Raw genomic sequence first — 11,610 nt, 5'->3', positions numbered from 1 at the left:
GGCGACACAGGGCGTTTCAGCTAAACAGCCCTATGATGTTTGCTACGTGGCTTCTTTGGATTAATGTGGCGTGCTAGCTCCATGCCGTTTGCCCACAAAGCTTCATCCGTTGAACAGGTAGGTCAAAGATAACGCGATCACTCGGTGGCTTCCCACGTCTTGACAAATTTCTTATCGCTAAGCTAATGCTACCACCTTCTTCCTTGTCTACTGTGGGCTTCTTCTACTCCCCCAACATTGTGGCTCTCCTGTTCAAAGCTACTGTTGCCATCTACTGGCAACCACACCTCATCACAATCATTTTTAAGCTTCATACTTGCTGGGGATGTGCATGAGGTTGTTCTATGTCCAGCGCATAAAACCCCCCCGCAAAACCCGAGATCATTCGTGGATGGCGCTGAGCGGTTACGTCACTTAGAAAGTGTGACGTTGTTGCACTGCCCCCCACCGGCTCAGTCTTGTACACGCCACCTTAAACGTCTATATAGCGAGTTGCTGCTGTAAATCTCAGCCAGGTTCGGATTCACTGCATGCCAGGGGGTTAATTCTATAGGTGCTGTCCCCCCCTGGTTGGGCGTGGGCGGGTCTGCCCCTCTGTTGGCTGCTGGGTGGCGGCTGCGTCTTGGCCGTTCCCTGGGTCTCTTGGGGGGTGCTGCGTTGCGGGGCTCTCCCTGGTATTGCTGCCTCTCCCTCCTCGCCTCTCCCCGCCCGTCCTCCGCCTCCCTATCCCTTCTCCCTCGTCACCCTTCCTCCTCCTCTCCCCCTCTCTCTGCGGTCCTGCCGCTGCCTCCTGCCCTTCTTGTTGTCTCCTTCCCCCGTCCCTTCCCCCTCCCCTATCCGCCTTCCTCCCCCTCCCCTGGGCCGGGGGCTCCATCCGTGGCCCAGGTCTCGGCGCTCCGGGGGCCCTTGGTGTTGTGCCCGCCCCGCCCCGCTCCGGTGGACCTCCTGGCACCTCGAGCGGGCCCCAGTATGCGGGGAGCGAGCCCTATCGCCCCGCCGGGCTGGTCCCATATGCCCGCCGGGGTCCCGGTGGGGGTTTGGTGGGTCGGTGGGATTCCTGGCGGGCCTGCAGTGCCACGTCCTGCTGCGTTGGGTTGAGGGCGCGGGCCGCGTTGGGGTGGGGGGCGCTCCTGCTCCTGGGTTTGCTCTCCGGCCGGTGGCCCCTGCGGGGCCTGGGGGTCGTCCTTTGGCGCTGCCGCGGCCTGGGTGGCCCTGAGGTGTTGCGCTTGCTCTGTCCTGGTGGGGGTCGACGGCTCCCCTCTTTGGAGGAGATTTTCATGCATGCCAGATCCACCACACCAGCATTTATCGAAACTCAGACACAATCTTCCTCAGGTCATTGAATCGGTGGAGGCTGGTGTCTGTGGATCTCACTCTGCTTCGTCTGTCCTTCCTTCCTTTCCTCAGTCTCTCCTTTGGTCTCTCGAGGTCTCCCTGATTTGTTGAAATTTAGATGTCTCTGGGCTTGGTGAAGGACTCTGGTTGGTGGCCTGGTGGGTGGTGTCTGGTCGGTGCTGGATTTCACTTTCCTTTCTTTTCTTTGGTCCTTTCTCGGGTTTCCTGACGGCCTCACGACTCTGGCTGGAAGTGTTCGGTTTAGGGGAACGGTATGGGATTTTTTTTAATAGGTTTTAGGTGAACTAATGAATACACACATACTCGCACGCACGCACACATACAAAAAAAAAAAAAAAAAAAAAAAATATATATATATATATATATATATAAGGAGAGCAATGATGATGACATGTCAAATCGGTAAAATTACCGAATGAACAATACTAAGCTCTCCAAGGGGAAAAAAAGAAGAAAAGAGAAAAAGAAGAAAAAATAAAATAAAATAAAAAAAAGTAAATCTCAGCCAGACCACGCCCAACCCTCTTCCCATTTGCCACCCAACGGTCCTCCTGGAAACACCGCCTTTGAGTGCTGATTTCAAATCTTAGTGAGCAAGAGTCTAATTTACTGTTGAGTTACCCTTTAAACATGGAAAAAGAATTACAAAGTAACATACAGGTCAAGGATATTGAAAAAGAAGTAAAGAAAGCAAGCCAGGTAACATCTGTCTCTCATTTACTGCTGCCAGCCCTTTTTTTGCGTTTTGCACTTCAGGGCCAACGTACCAGCCAGGCACTCGTTGCTAGTGCTAACACTAGCTGCTTGCAACTAATATCAGACACTTGTACCATATTATGCAATGACGGCGTAATTAACTAGCGGTTTCTTAGCGTCCTAAATTAGCGGTTAAATATACTTTTGGGATAGCATTATGATAATGTTGTTGTTAAAGTAGAAAATATTTTATTTCAATAAAAACTATATATATATATATATACACTTTTCTTTTCGGTTTTTTCAGGGGTCACCAGAGCGAATCAGTTGCCTCCATCTAACCCTGTCCTCTGCATCCTCTGTTCTCACACCAACTACCTTCATGTCCTTTTTAACTACATCCATAAACCTCCCCTTTGGTCTTCCTCTAGACCTCCTGCCTGGCATTTGGAAAGTCAGCATCCTTCTGTATATATGTATATATATATATATATATATATATATGTATATATATATATATATATATATATATATATATATATTTAAGGCTGTCACTTTAACGCATTAATCTAGATTAATTAATTAAACGCAAATTAGTGTGCTAATAAAAAATAACACAATTGATCATGAGTGGCAAGTCAATGTGCAATTTAGCCCATCGAGTTACCTGTAGGCGGCAGGGGCGCGCTACTACAGGGTAGCACTACTAGCCACTACAAGCATGGACAACAGCAGACATGGACGCAAGTGCAAAACAGCCAGGAGAGCGAGGCAAACTTATTTGGACCTATATCTCCCAGAGCCGATATTTTGATAGTTGTATTCTTTTCAATGTAGATCTTTCACCTCGCCGGGACCCGCGGTGTTGCGCCGCTGGGTTTCCCTAGTTGCTGCCGCTGCTGCAACTGCCATTCATCACGGAGGCTACAAGCTAGATCACCATGTCGGAACGCAATGTTGTGAAGCGATGGCAACGACATCAATGGAAATCTGTCGTCGAGATGAGTCCGGGGATGCCCCTATTGTCCCTGGAAGGACGTACGGTTCGAGAGATATGGCCGCATAAAGACCTCCAGGAAACCAATGTTTTTCAAACACTTATCCCACCTGCGATGGTTGCTATCCCGAGTAAAATCACAAGTTTGTCGGCCCTCTATCACCGGATAACAATGTCGTGGAGCAATGGCACCAACATTGTTGGAAATCTGTCATCAAGACAAGTCCAGGGATGCCCTTAGGTACCCCAGTAGGACGTACGGTTCGGGAAATACGGCCGCCCAAAGACCTCCACGAGTTTCAAGGTATAGTAAAGGCTTTTAGTAAAAAATAAAATAAAATAGGCTGCTAGATGTGATGGAGTCATGACTTTTTTAGCAGTACAAGCCTGATAATCAAAATCAATAAAGGTCCGCCTCAAAAAAGCAAGAGAGGGATTTCATTAGCTACTTAAAACAGCAAGTAATAACTTTTTTTTTTTTTTCTTTTTTGGGAGATCTCAGTATTGATCATTTGACATGTCATCATCATTGTTCTCCCTTTTTTTTTTTTTTGTATGTGTGTTTGTGCGTGTGTGTATGCGTGCGCGTGTGTGTGCGTGCGTGCGTGAGAAAGAAAAAAAAAATAAGAATTCCCATACCGTTCACCTAAACCGAACACTTCAAAATCCAGCCAGAGTCGTGGGGCCGCCAGGAGACCCGAAGGGGGACCAAAGAAAAGAAAGAAAAGCGAAGCCCAGCACCGACCAGACACCACCCACCGGGCCACTAACCTTCACCAACCCCAGAGACATCTAAACTCCAACAAATCAGGAAAACCTCAAGGGCCCAAAGGAGAAACTGAGGGAAGGTAGAAAGGACAGACGAAGCAGAGTGAGATCCACAGACACCAGCCTCCACCGAATCAATGACCTGAGGGAGAAACAAATTGTGTCTGAGTCTCGATAGATGCTGGTGTGGTGGATCTAGCATGCATGAAAATCTCCACCAAAGAGGGGAGCCGTCGACCCCCGCCAGGACAGAGCAAGCGCAACACCTCAGGGCCCCCCAGGCCGCGGCCGCGCCAAAGGACGACCCCCGGGCCCCGCAGGGGCCACCGGCCGGAGAGCAAACCCCGGAGCAGGAGCGCCCCCCACCCCAACGCGGCCCGCGCCCCCAACCCAACGCAGCAGGACGGGGCACTGCAGGCCCACCAGGCACCCCACCGGCCCACACCCCCCGCTCCCCATTTATTTATTTATTTATTATATTATTTATTTATAAAAAGAAGAACTATTAACAAGAACGCAGTGATTTGTACCTTTTGTAAAAAAAAGAAAAAAGTAGCTACAGCCTGACTTATCATTTAAGACCCTCAATGTAAACAAGCTTATTTGAGCAACTGGCTCAAGGACACATAGCGTTAGTTGTCTGTTGTCAGATCCTATAACCTAGCTTGGGGTGGGTTTTTGATTTGAGGAGTTGATACTGTAGCCCCAGTTCCTCTTTTGGGTTTGAGTTGTTATGACCCACATATTGTAGCTTTAGATTTTTGTTCACCTCGCCGTCTAACCTCTAACTTTTCCTGATTATGATGATGTTTGTTAGTTAAACTCAAAAACCACCACAGCTATTTCTTATCAGTTTATCTCATGCCATCCATAAATTAGTTCAATTTTTTTTTTTTTTTTGAAAAAAATTGAAGTTTAGATTATCTTTTAAAATAATGCATGGTTTGTTGATGTGCTTAAACGTTTTCTTTTGAATTTCATTTATGAAACACTAATGAAGCACTCTTCTCTTCTTGGTGTATTCAATTGATCATGCACTTTTGTAATGTCCTGGAATTCAAATTCTTTATTTGGGGACCTTTATCAGATATGAGATTAAAATAGATTAATTGATTAAATATCCTGTAATTAATTTGATTTTTTAATCGCCAGACAGCACTAATATATATATAGTATAGTACGTTCCGGCCCACTTAAAACACTACCCACCACTAATATGCATATACATGTACAGCGTTGCAATTAGGAACAGACCAAAATTATCTCATTAATAATTGAGGGGGGAAAAAAAGTTGTTGTATTTTTGTGCGTGGGTGTTGTGTCTGTTTTTGTATGTCCCATGAGATACACAGCTCATTGACTTTCTCAATGGAGGCTGTATCCTGTGCATAGCAGTGCGGTGTGTGCGTGTGTGTGTGCGTGTGTGTGTGCGTGTGTGTGTGTGTGCGTGCGTGCGTGCGTGCGTGCGTGCGTGCGCCCGTGTCCATATTCGTGTGTGCCAACATTAGACTTCAAATTACATCAGTCTGGACGCAAGCTGAATATGACAAAATCAGAACCAGGATTGGTTTCAAAGGTTCATAAACATACAGCACATGCTTTTCATGTTATTTTTTTCCACGTCACCCTTTTAAGGTTTTATTCATTACTTAATTTTCACAACGTAAAAAATTTAGGGTTTGTTCTATTTTGACAAACATCTGGAAGTGTTTTAGGATTCTGTTGACTCCTTATAGACACACTCCGTGGGTGTTCTATATTTAACTTTTTGAGTCAAGTGTACTGCTACTACTGTGAGCCTGCAGACAGGAAGTTGACTGGTTATCCCACTCAATGTTGATGTTTGTGCTGGCTGTGGCCAGTAGAGATCAATGCATTGTAAAGTGAGATCCTTATTGGTCTGTTTGCCTTGGCAGCTCATGAAGGGAGCCCTATGATTACACTAACAGATGTTTCTGATACACATTACACTGTGCTAGGCTGATTGCTTTAATGTATGTGTATTACTCAGGACAGGAAACACATACAGTAGGCTACATACAATCGTTTAACATTTAAACAAGGGAGAAATTTGTCTCGCAAACAGTGAGAAAAATGAGTGGTTGCATGTAACAACTTTCTTTTGTGATAAACACTTTTAATAGCTCACGCACTAGAGCTGAAACACTATGAAAATTTCATATAACTAATATCACAGCCAAAATCTAAATTGTCACGATTATTCTTCATACTAGTTACATGCAACATGCACTGAATGCATGTTTTATTGTGAATACAAAAAAATACTTTTTTTTGTAAACAGCACCAAACAAGGTGACTTTACAAAATATTTACAAAAGATAGCCTACCCGACAAAATGTAGTCAAAAAAACTTACATGTTACAAAATGTAGCATTTTAGTATAGACTGTGAGGACAAACACTCTTGTGTGCTCACAATAGTCATGTTGCACAGAAGTCTGAGTGCAGAGTGCATGTCAAACTAGTTCTGTAACACTGCAGGCCATATTTTGTCTTGACTCGTACTGGCTGGATTCAAGATTTTCTGTCAAGACCAGCATCGATCTGCTAATCTTCGATTTTAATGTGATAATGAGAAGAATTTGGTAAAACAACTAATACATTCAATTCTTGTCTCACTACAACCCCACCTTCCTTGTAAAAACTGTAATCTTTGCAGTGTTGTGACTAAGACCTGACTGGTTAATTCGTCTGTCGGTTATGGTGATTAGTATGTCGGCTGATGTTAGCCAAGGTTATTTTAGTCAGTCAGAAAGGTCAGAAAGTAAAAACTAGGGATGTTCGATACCACTTTTTTCGAGACCGGTACTCAAATCTTCAGTACTCATCAATACCGATACCAAGTGCCGACACAATTAGTACTTATGATACATAAAAAAAAAAAAATGACAGATTTTTTTTAAAGACCAATTATAGCAAATTTCCTTAAAATTGCTTGAAATTAATGACAATTATATTCTTTCAATTTGCTCATAAAAGTCATTTTGCATAGAGCACACAAAATGAATTCCAAAAAATAGATAAATAAAATTAAACAAATAATCCAGTGGCCAGGAAAAAAAAGTCCCAATCAAAATATGTGGTTGTAAAACTTCCTTTTAAGGAATACAATAGGGCTGCAACTATCGAGTATTTTATTATTTGAATACTTAACTGAAAATTCTATTGAGTACTCAAGTGCACGGATAAAATATACTTTTGCTTGGATAAAGAGTAATTTAAAGTACACAACAAAGAAAAAATAAAGACATTTTCACTTAATAATGAAAAAAACAAGTTGGCTCAATGGTTTCCTTTTTATTTTTAAATCAACGGTTTATTTTTTCAAATTGTACACTTACATTATACGCCAGAGTAGTGATTATGCATTTATAAATTTAGTGCAGTTGACCAGTAGGCCTAATATGGCAAATTAAATAGAGTATGTTTAAGGCATTTTATTCTTTCACGTTACAGGTTAAAAAAAAAGCTTGTGATGAATATGCAGACACGAAACACATTAGCTACTGGAGAACGGCCTACAGGCCACATCGGGAGCCAGTTCAAACGTAACGTGGCAGCCTTCACATCACACTAAAATAACATAGGGCATTTACAACATATTCATGTATCGCGTCGTTCGCCTTGGGCGCAAATGCGGAAACTTACCCCACGCCAGCCGCTGCCCCGCCTGAACCAGGTTGAGAGGACGTGTGGAGGGAGCGGACCGCCGTGGTGAGAGGCCGACCATCCGCCATGCGGGGCCGCCGCTCGCCGCAAGCGCCATTGCCTGTCGTCCCGCAGCTTCGGACCGGCCGTGCAGCCGCCGCCTTTACCGTAAGCGTCACTTCCCGTCGTCCCGCAGCTTCAAGCCGGCCAGGCTCCCGAGAGTCGCCGCTCCCGAGAGTCGCCGCTCCCGAGAGTCGCCGCTCCCGAGAGTCGCCGCTCCCGAGAGTCGCCGCTCCCGAGAGTCGCCGCTCCCGAGAGTCGCTGCACCCTCGGCCTCGTTTGCTGCGGGCGCTCGCTCTCTCCAGTAATTATCCTTCCGCAGATCACCTACGAAAACATTGTTCGTCATCGCCATATCCGCATTCCGCCCGCACCTTCGATTTATTCCTTATTCCTTCGTTCCCGCTGCTTGAATCAAATAAGTAACATCCACTTCTTCTTCCTTCCCTTGCGTTGATGATGTAAGTGGCTAAATTAAAAGTAGCCTGTGTGTCTGCTACGCTAAAGCCTTAAATAAACGAGTACTCGAGGCAGAAAAAGCTCTTGGATTTTTCATACTTGAGGTACCTGTGACGTTTAATAAATGCAAAATAACTATTTTAGCCTTTAGTTCCTGACCGGGAAACGGCCGATACCAGAATCGATATCCGTGGCGAGTACTGATACCATAAAATATGTCTGGTATCGGCCCGATACCGATACCAGGTATGGGTACTTGCCTATCCCTAGTAAAAAGCCTGCCAGAATTTGGCTTTAACCCCTGAGTAGGGCTGAACGAATAATTGCATTTGCAATTAAATCGTGGTTTGACGAAACGTAATCGTGAAAAGCTGCAATTTAAATGCTCATTGAAACGGAGCGGAAGGAAGGAAAGGGGGGAGCAGGAATGTCACCACTGTAACTAAAGCCTGGCGCCATAAGTGCACGTAATTTTGGTGAGTTTTTTTGTCTCATGAGACCTTGAGACGAGTGTCTAACAGTTGAATCTGATCTTGGTTTTAAAACACTTCACCGTTGTGAGTTATGACTTTTCGGCTGCCGTAGTGTCGCGCATTTTGTGGACACGCAAGTGTGTGGCAGCGGCTGATAAATTTGAGTTGTCCTATATATATTGAGGCTAAATAGCTATGTATGTGGTCATCCGATTTCATGAATGAAAATTAAGACAGACAAAATGATTATTGCTCGTCATTGCTCACCGGGAACGAGCTGCCATTGCCGCCACCGCTGCAGCAGCAGCCTCTTTTAATGTACATGTATTGCAGCGTTGGTGAACTAATCAGGCTAAGGCTAACTAACAACAACTCTTAAATTACAATTTGCAAGTAACTGTCGGCCGTAACCACACCAGAACACAACAGCTCAGAACGCGCTTAGCTTACCAAAACAAAAGTCTGTGTTGCCTTCATGGCTCGTCCAGACCATGGAAAACTACCCAACCCGCGAACCACCCACAAAGATTGCTACAGAATGCTAGTGGTGTTTTAAATCAAATCGGAAAATGTTACGTTATATAAGCAGGTATAATTTTACTTTGCCTACACTTCGCTAAGTTTTATTTTTTAAATATGTATATTGAATTTATTTATTGAGAAATGCAGTGTTTAAAGAGTGCAGTGTTTACATGTCATGTTTCATGCAACAGGGAATGTTGGATATGTTGAAGTGGTAAATTGTAACTGTAATACACACTGTGATATTAAGGCTTCATTTGCCTTTATCTTAAGATCCTGTAATCTATAATAGATATTAGATTGTTTATTATAATTAACTTTTTGTTGGGTAAATATTCATTGAAAAGGACCTTGAAAAAAATAATTGCAATTAGATTATTTTCCATAATGGTTCACCCCTAAGGTGGCCAGACGTCCGAATTTAGGCCGGACAGTCCTACTTTTCAGTGATGAATCCGGCATCCTGCGTAACCCTAACCTGGTTTGTCCGCCTTTTAAAGAAAATGAGCCGTGGTTGATTTTATGTGACCGAACATCAGCCCCACCCCCGTTTGTCACAACTGGATTGCGCATGGCAAACCGCATGGCAAAACGTGTCTCTAAAACCTATGGAGTCACCCCCAAAAACCTGGAGTTTTCCTGGAAATTCAACAATCTTAAAAGTAATTGATATCTCAGCTCCTGAAGCAAATAGAAACATAATTCAAAAAATATTTCAGCACACCTGTGACATTCGCACAAACATAAGTTTATTATTATAAATCTTCAATATTTTTTTTAAATCAAAAAAACAAATGTCGCGACTGCGGTTACATAACTCCATATATATTCAACACTGGAGCGCAGTTGTAATAACCTCGGGGAATCGATTCCGTCCAAATTGTCAACATCCTCATCGTCTACAAACATATTTCTTAACAGCATGTCACTGTCGACTCGTTACACTGATTCGAATTCCTCCTGTGCCGTCGTCAATCGCGTCACTTATTTCATAACTCCCGCAAATCTACGTCAACCATAAATGCTTAAATAAAATTCCAGGACATGCTACGAGGCCCACGTCACCCTCTCGTGCATAATCTGATGAACGTAATTGGCTAAATAACCAAGAATTGGTCAAAACAAAACCAAATAACTTATACGCTCTCGCTGGAGCCTCCGGCTTTAATGGTAGAAGCTTGTTTTCAAGTTTGACTTTTTAATTTTTATTGATATTTTTTTACCATTTAGTGCACAAACATGATCTATAAACCATGCAAAACTTTATTGTTGATGAAAATACACTGCAAGTCTGTTATACAGTGTTTCCTTGTTTTCTGCTGGTGTTAGGTTCCAAAAAATACTCGCAATAAATGAAATCTGTGAAGTAGTTATAGCTTTGTTTTACATTTATTGAGATATGAAATTTTGTCCATATCGTACATCCCTTAATCTAAAAAGCAAATGAAGGCAACTGCTAGTGAATCCAAGATAGAAGGGGCTGGTCACAGAGTCGTTCATTTGGACATAGTGGTTTACAGAAATGGCAAGCAGTTTTGTTACAAATGAACTTCTGAGTTGAACAAATACAAACAGAACTATACAATTTTTTTCGTTTGTCTTTTAGATTTCAGACTGAAATACCACTTTTAAGTGACAAAAATATTTCTGAGCACTTTTGCAGTTGTCACAATGCCATTATTCAGCCTGAAGAAAATTTGATTTAGGTTGAAGAAGTGTGCCCCCTCTCAATTTATTTTATGCCCCCCTGTAATTTCTTTCTGCAGATGGGTCTGGTGTTTATTAAATATTGTGCACAAGTAATACACATAAAAAAGAAAACTAATACTGAAACTAAAACTAAGCTGCTTTTTTTTTTTAACTAAAACGTAATGAAAACTAACTGAACCAACCTGAAAACTAATCAAAACTAAGCAAATAAATAAAAAGCTCACAACTAAAATGAAAATTTCAAAACTATTATAACCCTGATATTAGCCAAAAATAATTAAAAAGTATACTATTTATATATCGATATACTTTTAAATGTAAGTAGATGTTGCTGCATTGAAGTCACCAAGAATAATGCCCTTGTGCTATCTGTCCACTAGATGGAGCTGTAACTCCATCCGATTCAGAGCCGTATATTGACCATTTGCACCGACTTCACGTGATCACGTGACTGCCCTATGATGGACGGTGGAAGGAAATGATTGTTGAATGGAAGTGGACGTGACCCGGAGTGACTTAGTGACTTAGCGACTGCTATTTACAAATTAAAAGTTATTGCCCATAGAGCCATGGACTCTACTACTTCAACCGAAGGTCGCCTGTCAGTCGAAGTTGCACATTTAGTCGGGACTCATAGAGCGCGATATTTACTTAAGTTGGAGATCGCTAGTTTGAAAACAGCCCCTTACCTTCTGTTGCCTGCTGTTTTTACCAAGTTCATTAAATCGCCGACTTTGCCGGAATTCACAGCGCAAGACCTATATCATTATGTAGTCAATGCCGTCTCTTCCGATTCAAAAGCTTGTCGCTGGCCGAGTCTCTGGGACGAGATGCTACGCTCACACCGGGAGACAATATACCTCGTAATGCAAAGGTAAAATTTGTTCATCATGCTAACTGA

At 43.0% G+C, this 11,610-nt stretch overlaps 1 protein-coding gene across 1 annotated transcript in view; it reads left to right on the top strand.

Annotated features, from left to right (window-relative positions):
• bcas3 (BCAS3 microtubule associated cell migration factor) overlaps nucleotides 1-11,610 on the top strand; it is a 403,272-nt gene that overhangs the window by 350,063 nt on the left and 41,599 nt on the right. The window lies entirely within an intron of this gene.

The sequence above is a fragment of the Vanacampus margaritifer genome, chromosome 5 (genome assembly GCF_051991255.1).
Source record: "Vanacampus margaritifer isolate UIUO_Vmar chromosome 5, RoL_Vmar_1.0, whole genome shotgun sequence".
Lineage (NCBI taxonomy): Eukaryota > Metazoa > Chordata > Actinopteri > Syngnathiformes > Syngnathidae > Vanacampus > Vanacampus margaritifer.
The sequence above is the reverse complement of the archived record's forward strand: the minus strand, read 5'-3'. Positions and strand labels throughout refer to the sequence as shown.